Source organism: Oncorhynchus gorbuscha, linkage group LG11 (genome assembly GCF_021184085.1).
Source record: "Oncorhynchus gorbuscha isolate QuinsamMale2020 ecotype Even-year linkage group LG11, OgorEven_v1.0, whole genome shotgun sequence".
In the NCBI taxonomy this organism is placed as follows: domain Eukaryota; kingdom Metazoa; phylum Chordata; class Actinopteri; order Salmoniformes; family Salmonidae; genus Oncorhynchus; species Oncorhynchus gorbuscha.
In genome coordinates this window covers 44542323-44568730 of record NC_060183.1, presented here as the reverse complement: position 1 = coordinate 44568730, position 26408 = coordinate 44542323, and the positions used below count along the sequence as shown (strand labels likewise).

At 44.4% G+C, this 26408-nt stretch overlaps 1 pseudogene; it reads right to left on the bottom strand.

Annotated features, from left to right (window-relative positions):
* Positions 1-26408, bottom strand: part of LOC124048723 — a 120248-nt pseudogene that overhangs the window by 35169 nt on the left and 58671 nt on the right.

Genomic DNA, 26408 nt, shown 5'->3' with positions numbered 1-26408 from the left:
TGTAGAGTCCATTCCCTGACCAATTAAGGCTCTTCTGAGTGCAACTCAATATAAGGAAAGTGTTCTGAATGTTTTGTACACTCAGTGTATATTCAGTCTTCAATTACACCAGAGATTGTATGACACACTATTCCATTAGACTAAACAGGGTCATAGCAGACTTCCAAACTTAGCTGGATAGCCAGTCGGTACTTTATGAAATCGGCACTAAGGTAAAATTGAATAAAATACGTTGTGTTTTTAAAATCTAAAAGCAGACTGCCAGGCAACCGGAGCATATACAGAGTAGCAGGCAGGAGAGCGGCAGGGGTGGGAGTATGTCGCAAAGCTGTGATTCCTTCCTTTGCCATTACTTTCATCAGCTCCAGTCCTTTGTCCCATTTTCTCTCCTATTTCCTTAGCCCCCTCTCTCTCTCTTTTCACAGAATTGTAACCTGTAACCATGCCAACAGTGACTGCTAGCTGTCAGCTGTTGCCATGGCGGCAGTGCATGCTATAACTACCATAAAATTGGTAGAGTGTGAGGTTTGGCCGAGGCACTGCGCTTTCCTGAGCGAACCAACTTACAGAGAATCTCTCTCTCCACTGAGATAACCATGCATCGACAGGCTTAACCCTGGGGACACACCACCAGCCAGGGAGGGAGGGAGGGCGACTTTGTCTTCATGTCCTGTTCCAGGGGATACGGTAGAGTAGACAGTCCGGTCCAAGGGGAGGCAGGCGAACACAAATGTTGGCAAACAGAGAGCGGAGGATAGCCCACTCTTTCCCTGGATCGATAATACATTAGGCCTCTCCACTCCCCTCCTCCGCCCTGCTGACGGCTAACTGCTGGGGGAGATATACGGCCCTGCCCCGGCCCCTATCCCAAGCCACTCTGTGGTAATGATGCATAACACAGCCCAGGTCCCAGGGGGATGGGTGCCCTGCCCATTCTCCAGACATAAAGCAGCACACTACATGCACACCTCTGTGTCCTTCTGACCTCCATATATTCCAGGCTAGCCACTACGTAAACACAAACACCACCACCGTGCAGGTATCTTCCTGAAACCTTACAGCAGGCTATTTCTATTGGGTGCCCCTTTTCATGAGCCGATAGTTGACAAATGTTCAGAAAATGTACTTAATATTAAGCACATATTTAAACAGTCTGTTTTCCCATAGTACAGACAGTCTTCACACACCAAAATTGGGAACCGTCTTAGCATGCTGCTTTCACCCAGAAATATGATGAACATCTTAACAAGCGCCTTTGATGAGGGCTACAGAGTGACTCCCTAATCGTTAGGTCTTTGATGTTGTAGTTAGCTGTGGCAGGCGCGTGGGTGGTACTTCAGTGCCACCTTCTATTCCCATTACAGCTAGACTCAGACAAAACACAGAGTCAGGAAGGACAGCCGAGCAGGCGGCCTACATTTATATACGGTCAAAACATGGATAAAGAACATTTTAGAAATCACATACGCCTTGCAACTGATCTTTCAAACCTTGAGGCGGCTGCGGCACGATAACGGTGATCGATCTAAACCACACGAGGCTCAAAAGAAGCTCAGAATCCCTGAGTAGCAAACTCACAAAAGCTGCTAGTGTTAATTGGGTTGAAAAGAAACACTCACCCAGCATTGGCCGCAGACTCTATTCCCAGTCCAATCCTAGCCCTCACACCAGCAATAGATCATTTTTACGTTCGAGCCAGGCGATATTGTCAAGTAAATATTACCCCTGCCAACATGATAGCAGAGTGTAGGTGGACATTCTGCCAGTAGTTCTGATATAATCTTAATGGAATAACGTGTGTGTGTGTACAACGAGAGGCTAACAGTCAAGTCTATACACAGTAGCCTACACAGAAAGAACTGAAGGGTACAGTCTTCCCCTGGTACAGAGTGCGCTAATTGGAAACTATGGGCCTAGAAAGCAGCTCAGTGAGATAAAGATGAAAGACTTTGTACAGTAGTGGTGTTACCAACTCAATAACTATGCCATGAACCACGACAAAAAAACACCACTACATTTGCCTGCCGGGCTGCTTTAGCAGATGGTTCAAACAAACCAAAACGCTCCATATATTAAGGACCCTGTCTCAGTTAGGTCCTGCAGCACATAACGCAACATTAGACCTCTCTGTACCACACTCAGGCATCTATGCTGAAATTTGTTCCTAGGGGCACCGGTGCTCCTAAATTAAAATTCCAGGTAGCAAAGTAAAATATTTAGGAGCATATGCGACCAAAATTGTAGCACTGTAGAGCCCTCTCTCACAGAACTAGTACGAATGAGGAATACATAAAAAGGAGAAAGAGGGGATAAAAAGAGGAGAAACCAGAAAGGTCAGTGAAACAATTGAGGGGGGACTCTCATGGCTGCGCTGCACATGTGTGGTGGAGTAAGTGATTGGTTTTTCAGAAGGCATTTTGATAATGCTCTCCAGCGAGCTGCCGCATCGAGCCGTGCCGCGTTAATAACGTCCTGCACTCCTGAGCTCTCCATCATCTTCAGACCCACCCACCGAGTCTCTCTCGCACATACACACAAAATCGCACCCCTCTCTCTCGTACACACCACACACACACACACTGTTACTACAAACTTCCAAATGAAAGCTTCTGTTGGAGGCAGGATAGCGTAAAGAGGGCGGCTGGTGTTACAGAGGCGCCTTTTCAAATGATGCTTTTGAAGAGTTGCTTCATTGCAGACTGAGTTAAGTGGCACACTCATGTCAGCTTTGATGTGAATCACAGGCAGCAGTATGAATACCTGGCCGTTGTTTCGAATTCCTACTCCCTCCACAGGTATTGATGGTGGTTGTCACATTTGACGTTAAAACCGGCGACAGATTCAGGAGTGGGCATTCCAATCTGCATGAGCTGATGATCGTCATGCATTTGGGACATCGGCTGCTCTTTCAGTTCACCAGAAGGGAAAACAGCTGTCAACATCCAGCCACAAGCTTGACTCCCATCAGTATTCGTCACATTGCACAATGCACATTTGCACGTATGATCATTGAACCTGGCTGGCTATCAGTCCTCTCCGACAGGGAGGTAATGACGTGATCTTCCTCTCCATGACCCGTCTCTATGACCCAGCAGTGTTTTGGACTGCTCTGCTCTCTCCCCGGAAGGCTCTCGGAGTAAAACCTTTAATGCGTGGGCGGCTCAGGAAACGTACTTGGGCCTCCATATCCAGGACAAGGAAGCACAGAAGAGCATTAACTAGTAATACCGGAGCCTCGCTACAGCAGACTGGGTCAACACAATGGAGCTTACCTACCCATCTTGGCCTGACAGAGCCAGTAGCAGAACACTAATGCGAGGAGTGGTAGACAGCATTAACCCCTTCCTGGCTGGATCTTCCACTGCAGACTAAGGCCATCCAGACTAATCTACTGGATGCTAATCCTACCTTTGGTCTATGACACAACTTGTTCTGCAGAATGTGGAGGACCAAAGACCTGAGACTGGTTTCTCTCTTCTGGCTAAATGTGGACCAGTGTAACACCAGGCACTCGTTACAGTATAGGCTGATGTGTGAAGAGGTGGGATGCCCTACGCCCAATAATTACCCTTAATTACACAGGCAATCATCAGCTAATCATGACTATTAAAGGATGAAGCATAAGTGTCATCAGAGAAATGATCACCTCACAAACATCTTTTATAGTACGGTGTGAACCAGATGGTTAACGTATTAGGCTAGACGGAATCAGCTCTGTGAGAGAACACTAATGTAATGTGCCTTCAAGAAGTTCAGACCCCTTATCTTTATCCACATTTTGTTAAAGCCTCATTCTAAAATGGATTATATACACAAAAATCAGCAGCAATCTACACACGATACCCATTATGACAAAGTGAACAGATTTTTAGAAATGTTAGTGAATGTATTAAAACAAAAAAACAGACCTTATTTACATAAGTATTCGGGCCCTTTGCTATGAGACTCGAAGTTAAGCTCAGGTGTATCCTGTTCCCATTGATCATCCTTGAGATGTTTCTACAACTTGATTGGAGTCCATATGTGGTAAATTCAATTGATTGGAGATTATTTGGAAAAGCACACAGCTGTCGATACAAGGTCCCACAGTTGACAAGTGCATGTCAGAGGAAAAACCAAGCCATGAGGTCGAAGGAATTGTCCGTAGAGCTCTGTGAGAGGTTTGTGATGAGGCACAGATCTGGGGAAAGATACCAAAACATTTCTGCAGCATTGAAGGTGCCCAAGAACACAGTGGCCAGCATCATTCTAAATGGAAGAAGTTTGGAAACACCAGAAATCTTCCTAGAGCTGGCCGTCTGGTCAAACTGAGCAATCGGGGGAGAAGGGCCTTGGTCAGGGAGATGACCAAGACCCCGATGGTCACGCTGACAGAGGTGTAGAGTTCCTCTGTGGAGATGGCAGAACCTTCCAGAAGGACAACCATCTCAACAATCAGGTCTTTATGGTAGAGTGGCCAGACGGAAAGCCACTCCTCAGTAAAAAGACATTTACATTTAAGTCATTTAGCAGACGCTCTTATCCAGAGCGACTTACAAATTGGTGCATTCACCTTATGACATCCAGTGGAACAGTCACTTTACAATAGTGCATCTAAATCTTAAAGGGGGGGTGAGAGGGATTACTTATCCTATCCTAGGTATTCCTTAAAGAGGTGGGGTTTCAGGTGTCTCCGGAAGGTGGTGATTGACTCCGCTGTCCTGGCGTCGTGAGGGAGTTTGTTCCACCATTGGGGGGCCAGAGCAGCGAACAGTTTTCACTGGGCTGAGCGGGAGCTGTACTTCCTCAGTGGTAGGGAGGCGAGCAGGCCAGAGGTGGATGAACGCAGTACCCTTGTTTGGGTGTAGGGCCTGATCAGAGCCTGGAGGTACTGAGGTGCCGTTCCCCTCACAGCTCCGTAGGCAAGCACCAAAAAGACACATGACAGCCCGCTTGGAGTTTGCTAAAAAAAAATAAGGGACCTACAAGGCCATGAGAAACAAGATTCTCTGGTTTGATGAAACCAAGATTGAACTCTGACCTGAATGCCAAGCGTCACATCTGGGGGAATCCTGGCACCATCCTTACAGTGAAGCATGGTGGTGGAAGCATCATGCTGTGGGGATGTGTTTTGGTGGCAGGGACTGGGATACTAGTCAGGATCGAGGCAAAGGTGAACGGAGCAAAGTACAGAGAGATTCCTGATGAAAACCTGCTCCAGAGCGCTCAGGACCTCAGACTGGGGGGAAGGTTCACCTTCCAACAGGACAATGACCCTAAGCATACAGCCAAGCCAACGCAGAAGTGGCTTCGGGACAAGTCTCTGAATGTCTTTGAGTGACCCAGGCAGAGCCTGGACTTGGACCCGATATAACATCTCTGGAGAGATCTGAAAATAGCTGTGCAGCAACGCTCCCCATTCAACCTGAGCTTGAGAGGATCTGCAGAGAAGAATGGGAGAAACTCCCCAAATACAGGTGTGCCAAGCTTATCGCATCATACCCAAGAAGACTCAATGCTGTAATCGCTGCCAAAGGTGCTTCAACAAAGTACTGAGTAAAGGGTCTGAATACTTACGTAAATGTGATATTTCAGTATTTAATTTTTTCAACATTTTTGCTTTGTCATTACGGGATATTGTGTGTTGATTGATGAAGTGGAAAAAATAATTGAATTACACTTTAGAAATTGGCTGTAACGAACAGTTGAAGTCGGAGGTTTATACACACCGTAGCCAAATACAATTAGTCAGTTTTTCACAATTCCTGACAGTTAATCCTAGTAAAATTCCCTGTCTTAGGTCAGTCAGGATCACCACATTATTTTAAGAACGTGAAATGTCCGAATAATAGTAGAGAGGATGATTTATTTCAGCTTTGATTTCTTTCATCACATTCCCAGTGGGTCAGAAGTTTACATACACTCAATTAGTATTTGGTAACATTGCCTTTAAATTGTATAACTTGGGTCAAACATTTCAGGTAGCCTTCCACAAGCTTCACACAATAAATTGGGTGAATTTTGGCCCATTCCTCCTGACAGAGCTGGTGTAACTGAGTCAGGTTTGTAGGCCTCCTTGCTCTCACATGCTTTTTCAGTTCTGCCCACAAATGTTCTATAGGATTGAGGTCAGGGCTTTATGATTGCCACTCCAATACCTTGACTTTGTTGTCCTTAAGCCATTTTGCCACAACTTTGGAAGTATGCTTGGGGTCATTGTCCATTTGGAAGACCCATTTGTGACCAAGCTTTAACTTCCTGACTGATGTCTTGAGATGTTGCTTCAATATATCCACCTAATTTTCCTCCCTCATGATGTCATCTATTTCGTGAAGTGCACCAGCCCCTCCTGCAGCAATGCACCCCCACAACATGATGCTGCCACCCCCGTGCTTCACGGTTGGGATGGTGTTTTTTTGGCTTGCAAGCCTCCCTCTTTTTCCTCCAAACATAACAATGGTCATTATGGCGAAACAGTTCTATTTTTGTTTCATCAGACCAGAGGACATTTCTCCAAAAAGTACGATCTTTGTCCCCATGTGCAGATGCAAACTGTAGTCTGGCTTTTTTTTATGGCGGTTTTGGAGCAGTGGCTTCTTCTTTGCTGAGCGGCCTTTCGGTTATGTCGATTTAGGACTTGTTTTACTGTGGATATAGATACTTTTGTACCTGATCCTCCAGCATCTTCACAAGGTCCTTTGCTGTTGTTCTGGGATTGATTTGTACTTTTCGCACCAAAGTCTCCTTCCTGAGCGATGTGACGGCTGCATGGTCCCATGGTGTTTATACTTGCATACTATTGTTTGTACAGATGAATGTGGTACCTTCAGGTGTTTGGAAATTGCTCCCAAGGATGAACCAGACTTGTGGAGGTCTACCATTTTCCTTCTGAGGTATTGGATGATTTATTTTGATTTACCCATGATGTCAAGCAAAGAGGCACTGAGTTTGAAGGTAGGCCTTGAAATACATCCACAGATACACCTCCAAATGACTCAAATGATGTCAATTAGCCTATCAGAAGCTTTAAAGCCATTACATAATTTTCTGGAATTTTCCAAACTGTTTTTAAAGGCACAGTCAACATAGTGTATGTAAACTTCTGACCCACTGGAATTGTGATACAGTGAAATATAAGTGAAATAATCTGTCTGTAAACAATATTTGGAAAAATTACTGGTCTCATGCACAAAGTAGATGTCCTAACCGACTTGCCAAAACTATAGTTTATTAACAATAACTTTTTGGAGTGGTTGAGAAACTAGTTTGAATGACTCCAACATAAGTGTATGTAAACTTCTGACCTCAACTGTAACTAAATGTGGAAAAGGGAAGGGGTCTGAATACTTTCCGAATGCACTGTAACTAGGGCTGACCCCATTTAGTCGACTGGTCAATTGTTTGGATCCATAAGCTGTTGGTCGACCAAGATCTCTTTAGTCGAGCAGTCGCAATTTATTTGTAATTTTTTAAATGGTGCACAGGACACCAGTCTGATTCGCGACTGTCTCAGTGGACTAATCCATTGCTGAGGCCACGGGGATGGAACAGTCCATCGCTCTAAGACATGTGATACTGAAATTGTGTATTGTGATTGTGAAATTATGTAAAAAATAATGTTGCAACGCTAATAGATTTAATATAAAAAAATGCACTTTCTCCCGCGCTGTTTACGGTCGCTGACCGCGGCTCTGAAACATTCTTTAGTTCGCCGTAGAAGTGACTCTTTTCCCTATGTTGCTACGTGCATAATAGCAGAGTTAACTTGTATATGGGGATTGAGAACATTGCAGCGGAGGCAGCAGCAGCAAAGACGAGGAAACAGCCCGTGCCTAATTGTCTAATAAAACTGAGGAGAGAGGAAACCCCAACTTAATTAGGTCTATAATAAATAGCCTAACTGTTAAATGTGCCTGGCTTTACAAATCATATATATATATATAAACACATACATATATATACATACATACATACATACACAGAAATAAGACCGAGCTTGCCTTTGTTGCCTGTTTGAGTGTTTGTTTAGTTGCCTACTGATTCGTGAGAACCAAGCATCATGCAACGGCAAACAGATTTGGCTGTTTTTAGCCTTTGCTATGCTGTAATATTTTAACACACTCGGGGCGGCAGGGTATCCTAGTGGTAGGAGCATTGGACTAGTAACCGGAAGGTTGCAAGTTCAAATCCCTGAGCTGACAAGGTACAAATCTGTCATTCTGCCCCTGAACAACAGGCAGGAAAAAATATATTTAATCTAACAGCATCCGTTTGTCACACAGCAAGCATCTCTCGGTCTTATACCCTCCATTTTATTGATCTCATTCTTATTGTTACAATTATCATTATAATAATAAGTATTGTCATTCTCATTAGTAGGCTTTGTACTGTAGCCTTGTATAACCACCACCAAGCTGTAGGCCAGTCTTAAACTTAAACTGTAACTTACTTAGGTCTATATTTCAATATATACTGTATCAATCAATCATTTGTTCATTCATGCCATCACACAGCATACGAAACATTCCTACTTTGAAATGCAATCAAGCATAATTAAATATCAAGAGGAGCTTTGAATAAGAAGCCTAAATAAATAAACTGCAATGCTGTTTTTAGTCTGCTGTAATAAAGGCTCCATAATTATTATTTTTCATTAGAACAGACATATTTATTTAGTGTTGTTTACTGTTCCAAATGGTCCCAACATTTTGTTATGTAATAGCAACTGTTTGGCACACATAATAATCACGCAACGCTTGCTCCAATACCCTCCTCTTTCTTCATCTCCAGGATTTTCCACAACTAAGTCAAATGTCTTCCACAGATCTGACTTCCACTTTTCCTCCTGAGCAACCAGTAAACAAACCGCTTTGAGTTTATTTTTCACGTCTGCCGCATCCATTTTGCGGTCACGTGTTTGTTATAACCAATGTATTGATGTGATTATGGTCACATGCATGTGATGCTTATATGTTTATATGTAGAGCATGGCGCTTGTAACGCCAGGGTAGTGGGTTCGATTCCCGGGACCACCCATACGTAGAATGTATGCACACATGACTGTAAGTCGCTTTGGATAAAAGCGTCTGCTAAATGGCATATATTATTATTATATTATTATATTATGTTTGGGTAACAGTGTTTTTCAGTCAGAAACAAGCAGTAAACAAATGGCTGAAATGTTGCAGCTTCAGCCCGAACAGCTCAATAAACACTTGCTGTGGTACCTTGTCGCTGCAGTAGGGAGGAGAGGAGGCAATGTGCGCCAGTCACACAGGCATTCGCTGTAAATTATTTTTTAGCACAATGTGACCTCCGGGGTCTTTGACTCATCTGTGTGTCTTAATAATTTAATCAAACAGTGTGCTTAAAGCATCAGACACGCTCAGTGCATATGTAGTTGATTTTATTAAAACACATAGGGTGTGCCTGTCTATATATGGAAAAATAAGGTTAAACATTTCGACCAATCGATTGGTCAAAAGAACAGGACCACTCTCGGTCGACCAAGATTTTTTTTAGTTGGGGACAACCCTAAATGTAACAAACACTTGTCTGATGACGTAGTCCAGCTGGTGTCACGCAGAGACACCCAGGATCCTGAGCTACCCAATCACATGATTGATTCACTTAACTCAGAGATTCATCCTCAGCATCTTATGCCCTCCATTGAAATTCTAAAGCCGATATAATTCCAAAACCGATAAAGCATTTAATTTAGTCGCCCCCTCTCTCATTTTCCCCTGCGGTACGATATGCGGAGGCGGGTGTCACTTCGAAGTCAGTCCCTGAATACAGAGGCAGTGATGGTTATGACAAGCCTTGATGTTGATGATGGTTAAGACACGGCAAAAAATGGTGAGGTTTGAGACAGGCCCGGATCATTCATCCTCAGCACATCCCACTGTTCCTAGGGCCGTTGGAGGGACAGGATGGCAGCAGGTTGTTGAAGTAAACTGAGATGCCATTGTGCCCAGGGAGACAGGCACGTGTCTGCTCTGCTCCTCACACGTAGACAGACTGGATCTCCTCCTCCTGAATACTGGGCAGCTTCCGAAGGCGTTTGGCCGCATCCGGGTACTGGGTTGAGGTAAACCGGTCATTACAGGGAGCGTCTCATCTCAACGCTCCACTAAGCTTCCCGTAAGTATCCACCCAAGGTCATTTCTTTACACACTAGTGAAATGACAGAGCGGAGTTACTAACAGCAGACGCCAAGGAATAGGCATTCTACAGATTCCTCCACAGTATCAACACCAACCAGTCAGAAAAGAAAAGTAAGGATTAAGTAAATCCAGCTACATAATAGAGGATGATCAAAAACAACTAGGGCCTATTGTTCATGCCTTGAACCTCAATCTAATAGGGGTTTCTAACAACTAACTATAACACCAGTGCTGCAGACACCGCAGTAACCTAGATTAAAAACATGGCTGTTGGCAGGGGGTCCACGTATGGCTAATATCACAGGTTCGGAGGGGATTCATCATTTTACAACGTTCTCTAGTATCGCCTACGCCTCTTCCCCTCCTTGTTGTAGCCATGGAAATAGCCTAACACTGAGGACACTGCCAGGGACAGTATTCTCCATTTCCTATTGTCCCTGATCACCCCATCATTGCCAAGAGCCTTTTCTGTCCTGGGCTGCTGCAATATCCATTGTAGAAGCAAACTGTTACAAACGCAATGAATTTACAGAACAAACTGTGTTTCAGGCCATGAAGATATCGGAGGATGATAACAGCCCTTTGCTGCTTTTTTTTTTTTTACTCCGGGTGTGGATTCAACAGAAAACAGAAGAGGAGAAATAGAAGAGAGACTGGTACAGCAACAGAGTCCCATGACAAATGGTGCCGCTCGGAAAGAGCTAAAGTATTCTATTATATACTTCAACAAAATAATGCCCCTGTAAGCTGGAAATGTATGACAAATGGAAAACAGAAGACTTGAGCAGCCAAGGGCGAGCTTCTCTTCAATTCTTTCCCTGGGTTATGGAGGCGGAGGGACAGAGAAGCGAGGTGGGGGGACAGGGGCAGAGGCAGCAAATGCGAGCAGTGGATCTTTAAAACGCACATAGGCAGACCACCAAGGAGATTAAAACAAGAAGCTAACTGAATGGGTTCAGGAAGCAAGTGTGATCAACTTTTTTTTATTTAGCCGAGTATCAAAGGAGAGATTAGCTGGGCATGGAATGACTAGACAGGTGAGAGCATTGAGGACTGACTGTGACTCTAGTCTCTTTACGGGCGGGGGGTGGGGGGGGGGTTAAAGTAACACGTACTGCACCTGAGTGGTAGAATCTCCATGAAATAACCTGTGCCACAAAGTCACTTCTTAACTACCACATGCATGGCACACATCTCTGAATAAAATGCACCAACAAAACATCAGCAAGCTCAGTACATTTTCAAGTTCACTCTTCTCTCTCAAGGCGGGCCTTAGAGCTTTAATTCCATTCCAGTTGAGTCGCTCATTTCTTTATTAGTTTTGACAACAGAAATTACAAGTGGAATGGGTTATGAGGACGGAGAATCCTCAGAACAGGATATCATTAGTATGCTAATCAGAATCCACACTTACAGTATTTGCATATTGCACGGAGAGATCACGCAGATGGCTCTATCTCTGGCTCACACAATCAGTTCTCCCTCTTTCTTAGGAAGAAATCAGGGCAATTTTGTGTTAGCATTAAGTTAAGTGGAGTCCAGGTAATTACAAACAGTGAGTTGCCATGTACTAACCATCTTAGGATAGCTGAGAAGCTCACTTTTAGAGGTTAGAGTGGGAAGGGAAAACACCTGACAGACTGGATGTAGCCTAAACACCGACAAAAAGCTCCCTCGGAAATATCTAGGAGCCCCATGAATTGCACCATGTCGGCTAAATGCTGACCTCTCACTTTCCCATAATCTCCTCCATAACTCCTGGGTCTCCCTCCTAGGTAAAATACCTGTGACTCACTGGACAGTCAATTAAAGGGCTATATAGTAGCAGGGAAACAGAGCTGTGGCCTTAGGAGAGGCCAAGTAAGCCTATTCTATCTGAAAAACTCTTAAAAACACAATTATAGTACCATCCAAACGAACACACATGAGTGTTTGTCAAAATACATACTAGCACAGGAGGGTCAGAGTACGAGTTCAAATCAAAGTATGCCAAACGGAGCACAGAGGGCACTTCTCGAATGCATGCTCCGTTTGTACATATCTTGAAGCATGCACCGATGCAAGCGTCAACGGAAAGTATGCAAAGAAATATGACGCAACCATGTAAAAAAGCACACACATTTTCTTGAAATCAATGGTGGCGATTATTTGAGCTGATGTGAGTGAAAATACACTCCGACTTTGAATGAAATGTTGCCTATTGGCCTCCCGAGTGGCGCAGCGGTCTTAGGCACTGCGTCTCAGTGTTGCGCCATCACGACAGCCACAGCCACGACAGCCACAGGTTCAATCCCAGGCTGTGTCACAACCAGCCGTGACTGGGAGTCCCATAATTGGCCCAGCGTCTTCCGACACATTGGTGCAGCTGGCTTCCGGGTTTAGCGAGCGGGTGTTAAGAAGCGCGGCTTGGCGGGTCATGTTAAGGAGGACGCATGACTCGAATTTCGCCTCTCCTGAGCCCGTTGGAGAGTTACAGCGATGAGACAAGATCGTAATCACCAAATTGGGGAGAAAAAGATATGAAAAGTAATAAATAAATAAAAATTTAAATGTTGCCTATTCACCTCTCATTTGTTGCTTGACTACACTATTTTAACTTCATACCTTAATAAAAACATGCTGTGTTAATTTTGGCATGGTTACCTGCCTACCATACCCACTGTAGTGTGCGTAGACCGCAAGCCATAGTAAGTCAATAGAGTTAACTGGCTAGCTACTACTGTTAGCTAACTAGATAGACACAAAGAATTGTTAGCTAGCTACCCATGTAGAATTCACATCTATATTGGATAACATTGGTTTAAGGTCATTTTTGCCGGGTTATACTATCTGGTTAGCTACATTATTACGATTCACATATAGCTAGCTGATAGTTATGAAGTAAAACTTTTGTTTTGTGTATATCTTGTTTCGTTAGCTTGGTGTACATCTTGTTTCGTCTATATTGTTGCCGTTGTCCTAGCTGGAAGAAGGTTCAGTGAATGGGGCGATGCAGCGTGGGGTAATACAGTACGGGGAGTGAGAGTGTTGATTAAATGTTATGTTTTATGTGTCCTCCACACCCTTGTCCTCACAAGAGCATACTCAAGAGAACTTCCTTGGAGAATGCACGTGGAGCACGAGTGTGGGGAGCACGGTAGCACGCATATTTCGAGAAACACTGAGGACTCAACATCCCAAAGCAATGTAACTAGCAGGAGCAACCCTCTCATCTGCCTTAGAACAGCATCTCTGAACCGACATGCTGTGCTGCCTGGGCCACAGCAACTCATTAGCACAGAGAGACTAACCGCACTGCACATTAGTGACGACTGTAAAGGAGAATACATTCTCTCTGTTCATAAACACTGAGGTCTGGGGAGCAACCAACTGGCTGGCTGGCTGGCAGGAACACTGCACCCTGCAGAGCTGTATTAGAGGGCCGTGATTTGGCAAACACAGAACCAGCCATAAACATCCACAGCGTCTAGAACAGCACTGCTCACATAAAAGGCAGAGAATTGGCCAGGGAGGTGGAGGGAGGGATGGTGGCATTTTAATTAAAAGGAAAAAGGGGTAATAAAGAAAGGGGTCTTGAGATGGAGGCTATGGCGACAATCTTTGGGAAAGCTTCATTAGCATTTTAATATGCATCATTGTGTCAGTTATTATTATCGCTGTCATCGTACCCTCACGGAAATCAATCCAAATCTAAATGTCATTGCATGCCTCCTGAAGCAGGCAGGGACAGAATTCAGATATACAAAGCCACGGCACTGACAACCCAGCCGGTGGATGATCAGGAGTCATTGAATGCTAACGGCTTACTTAATAGCCATAACTACAACCTACACTGCTGTGGTGTAGGAATACAAAGAACCTCACTGCGGAACCCCACACAGATCTCCAAATCCCTCTACCGGAATAATTCTAAACTATAAAACAGGTTATTTGGATCTTGGATGCTGATTTGTTGATAGGAGTTAGTAACCACAATCCCAGGTAATGAATTGAATTCAACCCCACCTACATGTACAAATTACCTCAACTAACCTGTACCCCCGCACACTGACTCTGTACTGGTACCCCATGTATATATAGCCTAGTTATTGTTACTTTTATTGTGTTACTTTTTATTATTTTTTTTACCTTGGTTTAGTTTGTAAATATTTTCTTAACTCTTCTTGAACTGCACTGTTGGCTAAGGGCTTGTAAGTAAGCATTTCACGGTAAGGTCTACACTTGTTGTAGTCGGCGCATGTGACAAATACATTTTGATTTGAGAATGCCTGTTAACAGCTCCATTTGAATCCATGCGCATCCACTGTCTGACAGCCTAGCCAGGTAATTTATACACTTCATCTCCCCTGGATAAAAAACGTCTAGGCAATATTTCCCCATGCTACTCCTCTAGCATTTGGTTTGCAACAGTTGAGGTTTGCCTAAAACTTGCTGTCTGCTTCTCCAATCCGTTCCATGCATATGAACGTGACAGATTCTCTGGTTATAATGAATATATCCCAAGAAACTGCAAAAGGAACAAAGGTAAAACAAACAAAAAATGCACATAGCTTGCTGTCATTTCAACTGCTTGATTTGATTGTGTGTTTGCTTTAGTTGGCTAGGCTAGCAAAGGAGAAAGTGCTAGTCTCATAGCAACCTTTATTGCTTAGACCAGGGGTGTCAAACTCATTCCATTGAGGGCCTTGTGTCTGCAGGTTCTTGGTTTTTCCTTTCAATTAAGCCCGAGACAACCGGGTGTGGGGAGTTCCTTACTAATTAGTGACCTTAATTCATCAATCAAGCACAAGGGAGGACCGAAAACCTGCATAGACTTGGCCCTCTGTGGAATGAGTTTGACACCTGTGGCTTAGAACGTCCATGCCAATAGAATGGATGACCAGCCCATCTGGCTTGCAACTTCAGGATTCCTGTACTAACGACGGGCTTTTCTCAGACTATATCGTAAGGTGGAAGGATTAAATCAAACAAATTTACTAAATAAAAAAAATGAAAACATGCCGTTAAATCTCCAATGCTTGGAGTTTGTCAGAATTTGTGGGTTTTTGTTTGTCCACCCTGGGGAGTTTCCTGGCCATGGACCCAAAATACCTATGTTTTTCCCCCCGAGCCACTTATTTATCACTTTTGCCTTATGGCAAGGTCCTCCACCTTGCTGGAAAAGGCATTGTTCATCACCAAACAGTTCCTGGATGGTTGGGAGAAGTTGCTCTCGGAGGATGTGTTGGTACCATTCTTTATTCATGGCTGTGTTCGTAGGCAAAATTGTGGGATTCCACTCCCTTGGCTGAGAAGCAACCCCACATACATGAATGGCCTCAGGATGCTTTACTGTTGGCATGACACAGGACTGATGATAGAGCTCACCTTGTCTTCTCCGAACAAGTTTTTTCCGAATTCCCCAAACAATCGGAAAGGGGATTCATCAGAGAAAATGACTTTATCCCAGTCCTCAGCAGTACCTTTTGCAGAATATCAGTCTGTCCCTGATGTTTTTCCTGGAGAGAAGTGGCTTCTTTGCTGCCCTTCTTGACACCAGGCCATCCTCCAAAAGTCTTCGCCTCACTGTGCGTGCAGATGCACTCACACCTGCCTGCTGCAATTCCTGAGCAAGCTCTGTACTGGTGGTGCCCCGATCCCGCAGCTGAATCAACTTTAGGAGATGGTCCTGGTGCTTGCTGGACTTTCTTGGGCACCCTGAAGCCTTCTTCACAACAATTGAACCGCTCTCCTTGAAGTTCTTGATGATCCGATAAATGGTTGATTTAGGTGCAATCTTACTGGCAGCAATATCCTTGCCTGTGAAGCCCTTTTTGTGCAAAGCAATGATGATGGCACATGTTTCCTTGCAGGTAACCATGGATGACAGAGGAAGAACAATGATTCCAAGCACCACCCTCCTTTTGAAGCTTCCAGTCTGTTATTCAAACTCAATCAGCATGACAGAGTGATCTCCAGCCTTGTCCTCGTCAACACTCACACCTGTGTTAACGAGAGAATCACTGACATGTCAGCTGGTCCTTTTGTGGCAGAGCTGAAATGCAGTGGAAATGTTTTTTGGGGGGATTCAATTCATTTGCATGGCAAAGAGGGACTTTGCAATTAATTGCAATTCATCTTATCACTCTTCATAACATTCTGGAGTATATGCAAATTGCCATCATACAAACTGAGGCAGCAGACACTGTGAAAATTAATATTTGTGTCATTCTCAAAGCTTTTGGCCACGACTGTAGTATCCGTTGTCACTAGAATGTTGTGTCAATACTGTACTAACAATGTGTTACTTATAATCAACATACTATAGAAACTGAGTGTGGTCAAAATCTCAAAAACAAATTTAGTAGAAAAGAGAGCGGAGGTACTATCCTCAACTCTGACCTATCTATGCATTATGATTACCTTGCAGCAGACAACAGGGAATCACAAATCCTCTCATTTCCCGTATGAAAGGTCTGTGAGAAGGGATGTCGTGGCTCAGATTAAGCCTCTTCTCTGGACTGACTTGGATCCTGTAGCTTTCTTTCCCTGAGCTCAGACCAGGCCTCTAACACTGACACCTGGAACAGGACTATGACAACAAGAGGGCCACATAGACCTCCTCACCCTGTTCCACTTGAGTTCACTTACAATTACTACCTCCGCTGGAAAAGAATGTCTCAATGCCTCTAGATTTACCTGAACTGATTGGTCCATTTCACTATGACTTAACGATTGAGTTGGAATTTCATGGTTTGAGCGGGGATCGCTTGGGTAACAATGTGTGAGCAGACGTGTGTGCTGGTGGAGCAAGCCCTTACCTTGCGGCCGTCGCTTGCGTGGCAGTTGACGTTTAACGGAGTGAGCAGGGCCATGAGCTTCTCTTCATTTCCACTCCTGCAGCGGAAGAAAACAATAGAAAATAGGGATCGAAAAAACAAAAAAATATATACCTTGCATTAGATATACCCCAACGAATGAGCGAGAACGAGAGATAGAAAGAGAAGGGAGGAATGGAGGATTATCATTAACTAAAAAAGGAGAATAACAAAAGGCTAGGGGAGTAGAAAACTTGCCCAGGGAGTTGCCCAAAATGGACAGAACGGCGATCTAAACTAAAGAGCATTATTTATGTCTGCAGTCAAAACCAGTCTTTGGATCTCTGAACACACTGGTCAAGATAGTTAGGTAACAGAAAACAACAAGAGTGAAAAACACTGACGCAGTATAAATGATTTCCTTATCCCAGACAGAAACTTCCTTTTTGCCAAAGGCTATGCATGGCTGTAGAGAGATTCAGAGAGAAGGCTTCCGGATAACAGAGTCAGCATCTCTACCTGCTGTGGAGGTCTTTCCTGTGTTCTGCTCTACCATCCCAAAACACAGCAGGACATTACACATTGAACACACACTAACAGCCGGTCCTGAAGTCTGGTCCTAAAATCTGGTCCAGAGTGATGGTCCAGTGTGGTCAGGAGACATGTAAAGCCTCAGCATCTCCTTCCAGTGTCACTGAAGCCAAGGGCCATCCTCTCCGCTCCACTCTCAGTTCTCAATGTGACTGTATGGCACTTCGAAGGATCCACAGTTAAGAGCCCGGGGGGGTAAAAGACAGTCCTGAATATGGAATGGAAAAAATAAAAAACTACAGTAAGGCCCTACTGCTGTGCTGGGTCAGGTTAATCCTACTCATTCTCCTCTATCCGTGTGTCTCTTCACCCTTTGGCTGTTACCAGAAGCCCTGCTGCCTGCTCTGTTCTGGATCAGGGTGGCCGTGCCAGTCAGTCTTAATGTTGGCACGCTCTGAGAGTTTATTTATCAGGGATGCCCTCTGCCTCCTGTGGTTGGTGCACGGTGCCCAGACACGGTGACGGGAGGCCTGGCCAGGATGCACTACCCTGGCAGCAGAGCCGGCCAGTCACAGCATTACCCAGATGACGACAACTCTTTAAGGCCGTCAGAGAAAGGAAGAAAGGGATCTTTCTCCCCCCCAACTCTCTTTCTCTTTCGTTCCCCCTGTATCAACCTTTGCCAAAGTTCCTTCAGCGAAGATGCATTCATAGTCGGTGGCTTTGCTTTCTTCTGTTCCTCTCTTCTCTCCCCTCCTTCTCCTTCCGCCGGTAGACAACGCTAACTGGGCTTAAGTGAAAACAAGAGATTCTTAATTGAGATGCACAACAACATCCCAAGGTTTAGCAGAGAGTGGAGGCCACAGGATTAAAGCTAGTGTGTTTGTCAGTTTCATCTTCCTAATTACCAGGGCGCTAAGATGGAGCCCATACAGAGTAAACCTCCTGTCATAAGTCAATCAGCTATATGAGGCTCGCCCCCTCCATGATACAGACATCTCAGAAGAGCCTTATCCCTTACCGCAGAATAACCAATAGCAAGCCTCTTCTTAATAAGAAGTGCTGAAAGCAAAGCCCTGGATGGATGGAGCTCCATACAGTACATGTGATTTTTGTGGACATAGTGAGTGGTACATTTACACTCCATGGCAACCCCTCTCATCATGGTTTCAACCGACTACCTGCGTTCCCAGATAATGAAGACGGAGTCTTTATAATTCTCATGTATTCTAGTAGGGTCTGCTGGCCAAGGGCCAACAGAGGCAGGCACTTCAGTATAATGAGCTGAATGTGACATACATGCCTTGCACCCCAAGACATGTTCAGGTGGTTCAAAGCACGACTATAACAGACTTTGCTATGCTGGGGTGGCCATTGTGGGAAGGAAACTGTGTGCGTGGAGCGACCACAACAGCCATTGTAGGGCAGCCTGTATGTCCTTCATTTGTAGGAACAAGAGAGAAATCTCCTCATGTTTATAGCGGACATGACAGGAGTTCCCAGTGGGCATAGGGAGTTCGTGTTCAGGCAGCAGGAGCACCGAGAGCTGGGCGGACAGAGGGTGGGAGCACAGAGCAGCTGTTCAGATGACAGGAGGAAGACTCAGTACTGCTCCTCTTCCTCTCGCTGGGGGCTTCACTCCTTCCCAGAGTGCACCTCTCGAGGGATGGCCGTGTGAACTGTGAACCCGCTGGCCAATCAGAAACATCCATCCACCACAATGGTGTTGTCATGTCAGTCATAACAGCCATAGATAGAGAGATAACCCCTACTCTGAATCCCAGCCGCATTCCGGACCAGACGGTCTATCTAGCCTTCTGTTGTTATCCCTGAAACAGGGGTCATCAACTAGATTCCGCCGCAGGCTGTTTATTTGTTGTTGTTGAGCAGTTGGTAGAGGGCAAGAACATAATTACGAATAATTTATAGACTGCAAATTGACCGCAAGAAGCTCAAACACATATGTTGGACTAAAACATAATCATTATAAACCTTTGTATATGATCACGTGTCATTCGATTATGTGTGGGAATACTTGAAAACAGATGTTTTAACTTAAAATAACTTGGAGCTGACTTCCTAGTGTTTTTACAGTATTTTATGTCCAACAATGAAAAGACAAAAACGGTTTGGTAATTTTTTTGCTCATAACGCCACCATTTGGGGAACCCTGTCCAAAAGGGTCCTTCCATATGATTTCAATCACTTTCTGACCGCACCCCTTTTGATTTGAACTAAACCTTCCATATGCGTTTGCTTATGGTAGAAGTGGTCAGAAAAAGGGACTTTTTGGACCTGAATGCCAAAAGATTCAGGAGATAGAGGTTCTCAAAGTTGACCCATTTTGCATACCCCACCCTACCATGAGACATCCATGTCTTTGTCACTGAAAAAGATAAATGGTTGAATTTGATATCATTTGAAAGCTCACAAAACGGGTTGTCAAAAGTACCAGTACCTGTCAAAAGTTTGGACAGAACTACTCATTCATCTTTATTTGGACTATTTTCTACATTGTAGAATAATAGTGAAGACATCAAAACAATGAAATAACACATATGGAATCATGTAGTGAGCAAAAAAGTGTTAAACAAGTCAGAATATATTTTAGATTCTTCAAAGTAGCCACCCTTTGCCTTGATGACAGCTTTGCAAACTCTCAGCATTGTCTCAAACAGCTTCACCTGCAATGCTTTTCCAACAGTCTTGAAGGAGTTCCCACATGTGATGAGCACTTCTTGGCTGCTTTTCCTTCACTCTGCGGTCCAACTCATCCCAAACCATCTCAATTGGGTTGAGGTCGGGTGATTGTGGAGGCCAGGTTATCTGATGCAGCACTCCATCACTCTCCTTGATCAAATAGCCCTTACGCAGCCTGGAGGTGTGTGCCCAAAACAGATGGGATGGTGTATCGCTGCAGAATGCAGTGGTAGTCATTGCTGGTTAAGTGTGCCTTGAATTGTAAATCAATCACAGACAGTGTCACCAGCAAAGCACCCCCACACCATAGCACCACCTCCTCCATTCTTCATGGTGGGAACCACAAATGCGGAGACCATCCGCTCAACTAATCTACGTCTCACAAATACACAGAGGATGGAACCAAAAATCTAAAATTTGGACTCATCAGGCCAAAGGACAGATTTTCACCGGTCTAATGTCCATTGCTCGTGTTTCATGGCCCAAGCAAGTCTCTTCTTCTTATTGGTGTCCTTAAGAAGTGGTTTCTTTAAAGCAATTAGACCATAAAGGACTGATTCACGCAGTCTCGACTGAACAGTTGATGTTGAGATGTGTCTTGTTTCTTGAACTCTGTGAAGCATTTATTTGGGCTGCAATTCCTGAGGCTGGTAACTTCAATGAACTTATCCTCTGCAGCAGAGGTAACTCTGGGTCTTCCTTTCCTGTGTCCGTCCTCATGACAGCCAGTTTCATCATAGTGCTTGATGGTTTTTGTGACTGTACTTGAAGACACTTTAAAAATTCTTGACATTTTCTGGATTGAATGACCCTTCATGTCTTAATGTAATGATGGACTGTCATTTCACTTTGCTTATTTGAGCTGTTCTTGCCATAATATGGACTGTTGTGTTTGAAACAATCAGTTGTGTTGTGACATGGTAGGGGGGGGTATACAGAAGATAGCCTTATTTGGTAAAAACCAAGTCCATATTATGGCAAGAACAGCTCAAATAAGCAAAGAGAAATGACAGTCCATCAGGAATTTAAGACATGAAGGTCAGTCAATCCAAGAAATGTCAAGAACTTTTCACGTTTCTTCAAGTGCAGTCACAAAAACCTTCAAGTGCTATAACGAAACTGGCCCTTCTGAAGACCACCACAGGAAAGGAAGACCCAGAGATACCTCTGCAGCAGAGGATAAGTTCATTTGAGTAACCAGTCTCAGAAACGGATGTCTTATGGTAGGGTGGGGTATGCAAAATGGCTCAACTTTGAGGGCCTCTATCACATGAATGTTTTTGCATTCAGGTCTAAAAAGTCACTTTCTGTCTGACCACTTTACCACGGGCAAACATTTTTGGAAGGTTTTGCAGTCGGAAAGTGATTCAAATCAAATGGAGCAACCTTATATGATCCATTCTGGTTCTGCTCTGGGTCTCTGGTCGGTGAGCTAGCACCTTACCAAGGAACACAGTCCGGACTCCGGTCAGTGTGTCTTAACATAGTGTGTTCTGTGTTGATTGAATGACACGTCGCTGTCCTGCCACCCACACCAAGCAGAAGTAACAACTAACACTCCACACAGCCTTCCTCAATTGGATTTGCTCAACTCCTGCGTTCTCTGTCCTCTCTCGCCTCCTTCTGAAAAAGGTCAAAGGTAATCGAGGAGTGGGAACATGGACGAAAAATATCTTGAGTGAAATGAGAAGCTCCTTCTCCACTCGCGCGTCATCAGGCCAATGACGTTTACAGGGGTGGATCCCAAAATATATGTGTAAAGTGCTAAAAATAAATGAGGTGAGTTAGTTGTGCAAGACAATTTATAGCTAAACGGATACGTAGCTTTCTGGTCTTTAAATGTGTGCATGCTTTTCTCCTCTGACAATATGACAGCTGATTCATAAGGTGGTGTGGCAGATATCAAAACTCTTCCGTGGTAGGAAACATTCGTGCTTCCTCGCCAAAAGGAGGAAGATCTTCCGTTTGCCTACTAACTAATTGACACGTTCCTCGACCACATCGGTTTCCGGGGCACGGGAGTGAAAGGACGGAGGAGAGCGAGGACGGACTTCTGCCCAAACGAGAAAGGGCCACACACAGTCCACGTGGGTATCCCTTCACAATAACAACCCTCCCCGTGCACCAGCACTCCCAAACCACACGCTCAGCCCTTTCACAACACCTGTCTGCTAATGCCGGAGGGGAAGAGGGGAGATCGAGATTAAAAGGAGGAGAGAGATGGAGAGATGATGAGAGGGGAGCTTGTACTCACCTAGCCGCCTCCAGGAGTTCGTCTTTCTTGTATTCACCTAAATGGTTGCAGAAAATCATAGTGTCAGAGACGGGCAGGGAGAGAGACGCACAGCAGCAGCACAGAGCCAGTGTCACAGTCGAGAGAGAGGCAGCTACGGCACAGAGAGAAAAGAGAGAAACACACACAGACACTGTGTGGGAGAAACACACACACACACACAGTGCAGCAGAGCACCCACACATTAGACAGAGAACCTTCCTCAATGCCTGCCTATTTCTCTCTCCTTACGGCTCTCTCTCGGTTTTCTCTCTCCCCCTCCCCTCCCTCGCACATCTCTCTCTTGGCTTGTGTGGCGTTGCTCAGTGCACACCCCTTTGGCTGATGTTGACGTGACGTTGGGCAGCCTGTGCACACAGCATTATCATCCTCTAGGAGACGGCTTGTTTCAATCTTCAAATTAAACGGCTTTCTTTCTCTCACTCACACACACACATACACACACATCCAACCAACGCCGCCCATCTCTCTCTCTCTCCTCCTGTTTTTCTGTTAGCACAGGAGGAGGGGTTGCAGTGATAACAGAAGGGAAATAGATATCATGAACAGAAGTGGTCCCACCCTCATCCTCCCTTCTCCCTCTCATCCCTCCAACCCACAGCCCTGCCCCCGCAGTCGCAACAAATTCCATCCCCCTCTCCCTCCTCCCGACCCCCCTTGATTTGCTCTCCACCCCCCCCCATCCCCCATGTGTGCGCTTTCTCTGCCAGGACCTGAGGAGACTGAGGGGGAGATGGGGAACGAGGAGGAAGAATGAATAACATGATGAAAGAGGATTGGTTAAGGGTCCTGCGACAACATGCGTGGATTTGACAGGACATGCCTGAGGGGTGCCACAGAGATGGAGGGAGAGAGAGAAAGCATTCTGGAACACAAAAAGAATACAGGCAGAGTCAGACACAGTGGCTTAATTGGAGGAGTCCTTTGTTTCCATCCCAACAGCCGGGGATGTGGAGACAGGGAGGGAGGCTGCCTGGTGTTAAGATCAGAACACACAGAATACATCCGGGAGGGGGGGAGGCTCTGGGGGCTGGCTGGGGTTAGAAGACTGTGGCTGGGATGGACTCCCATACAAAGAGAGGGGACATGGCAGGCTTTTAGGTCTCTATGGACATAATACATTTATTAACTCAAGAGACATATGGGCAGCAAGATCAAACAAACAACACCCCCTCCTCTCCTGAGACAAAGCAAGGCAGAGGAGAGCACACACACCATCTTTCCTCGCACGGTGTTCTTAGTGTTGATGCCCCTGCACTCAGTAACCCTCCCTAATATTTGATTGGCAGCTGACGGGGACATAGTGATAGACTGACTGGAATGGCCGGACCCCAGAGGGCAGTTAATGGATGCCATGAATTACATTGTGTTTCTGTGGGGGCAGTAGGCTGTGTGTATGTATATTCGGGGTGCGGTTGCCTCAGTCAATATCAAACAGAAGTAAATCTCATCTGAGGCATGCATGCGGTGCTCCCATCCATCTTTGCCAGAGCAGTGGTTGGTTTCCTCTGTCTCTGCTGTGGTGTGCCTGACTGCCTGTACTCTGACTCAGATTGGATCATTCTAACAGATATGACATTATCGACAGGGAGGAGAGGATATAAAAACAGCAGATGGCGAGGCAGAAATTAGCACGGCGTCTATGGCTGGCCCCAGTCGACTGACTGGTCGATTGTTTGGTCGATAGGCTGTTGGTCGACCAATATATTTTTTTTAAGTCGAGCAGCAATTATATACATTTTTTTTTTATGCCACGAGACACCGGTCTGATTCACGCATGCCTCAGTGGACTAATCGATTGTAAGCCGTGGGAGGGCACACCAGTATCACCAGTAGTACATTTACTGTTAATTCCCATCATTTCAAATCTACAATGTTTGGTTAAGGTCATTTCTGTTAGTTAATGCATTCAAAAAAGTATTATTACAGTCTTACCGTTCTCATTGTCCGGAGTGGACACGTTGTTTAAGGACCACACAACCTAGGCTACGCTTATGAGGAACAAGTTTTGGTTCATCTCATTCCATTTATGAGTTGTCAATTCATTCAATGTATTTTATTTGTAGCACTCCGGTAAATGTTGAGTAAGGACCCGCACCAGATTATGCATAGCAGTAAGCCTAGGCTGCCTGGCCTGCGCACAAATGTAGGCCTATAAATGTGCCCATTTGGGGATCTGATAGTATTTCTGATCGTCTTAACTCACCACCACTGTGGAACATACGAGTTATTTTTTCTTCACCTCAAACAGCAAGTAAACAAAAGTCTGTTTTTACATCTATTGAGAAAGACAACAAACAAACAAAAAAATCCATTTCTCTTTCAATCACTTGGTGTGAAAGGGAGAAAAATGTTCTGATCCGGTTGATTACTTCTTATCCCTTGCACAAATAGCCTACAGCTCTGTCTATCTGGAGCTCACTGGCACGGGAAAACTCTGAGGGCCCAGAATATTTTATACAGTGGGGCAAGTGTCCTAGGGTGAGCTTCAGGCCAGACCAAGTTGACACAAAATTTCAAATACTTCAAGTTCCTTGCAGACATGCCATGCATAACCAATGTGATTAATAGGATATAGGATGTTTTCTACCTGCAAATTATAGAAGTTACTTTTAGAATTTTGAATAACCACAAAGATTTTGAGATTCAAAGACTTTATTATAAATGACTGTTCCCCTGTTCCACAAAAATCATAACTGGCACGCAGATCAGTAGAAATGGTCAAAGATAAATTGGCACCCCAACAGGAAAGGGGGGGGGGGCAGTTTTTTTCCCTTCTGGTTATGCTATCTTGAACTCTGGTTCCCTCATGAGTAGGGTTGCAAAGGGTTCGAAACTTCCCAGTAATTTTCCATGGTAAGTCAAGCCCAGGAATTTTGCTTAAATTCATCAAAAAAGTTATCTTATAACAGTGAACCTTTTTTTGCGGGATACACACAAGGCATTCCTTGGTCTTGTGGCATATTTTGGTTAAACTATCTAAAATTCAATTGAATTGCAACACCCTGCACGCACAGTGCATTCCTCCATCACATGCACAGCTGACTCAAGATCTTGCACACTTATGAGATGCTATTGAGCCCACACTACTACACTGTCTGAGCTAAGGACTACATAATTTCTGGTAAGTTTTGATTACAATACTGGGTGGGTTGAATATATTTGATATGACATACATTATTTTTTTGTTAACTTCTTGACGCTGCCCATCCCTTAAGCGGGATAATTGTCATCAGCAACCGCTGAATAGCATAGCGCCTTAGTCAAATAATATTACAAAAAATATTCATATTCATGAAATCACAAGTGCAATATTGCAAAACACAGCTTAGCCTTTTGTTAATCCACCTCTCGTCTCAGATTTTGAAATTATGCAATCCAAGCGTTTGTGTACATTTATCAATCGCATGACAAAACATTGAGTACACTTAGCACCAAGTAGCTTGGTCACAAAATCAGAAAAGCAATCAAATTAATAGTTTACCTTTGATGATCTTCGGATGTTTTTACTCACGAGACTCCCAGTTACACAACAAATGTTCCTTTTGTTCCATAAAGATTATTTCTATATCCAAAAGGATAGGAAGCAATAGGAAAAGGAATCTGGTTGATATCCCTTTGATTGGAGCATCGGGAGGCTATGGAACATGAGTTTTCAAAATAGAAGCAACTTCCTGGTTTTCTCAGTGTTTCGCCTGCAATATCAGTTCTGTTGTACTCACAGACAATATTTTAACAGTTTTTGGGAACTTTAGAGTGTTTTCTATCCCAATCTGTCAATTATATGCATATTCTAGCATCTGGTCCTGAGAAATAGGCCATTTACTTTGGGAATGTTATTTTTCCGAACATAAAATAGTGCCCCCTAGCTTCAAGAGATTGACTAGTAAATATTGGCCTACAGCAAAGTGTGTTTAAATAATTTCTAACTTAACAATTTCT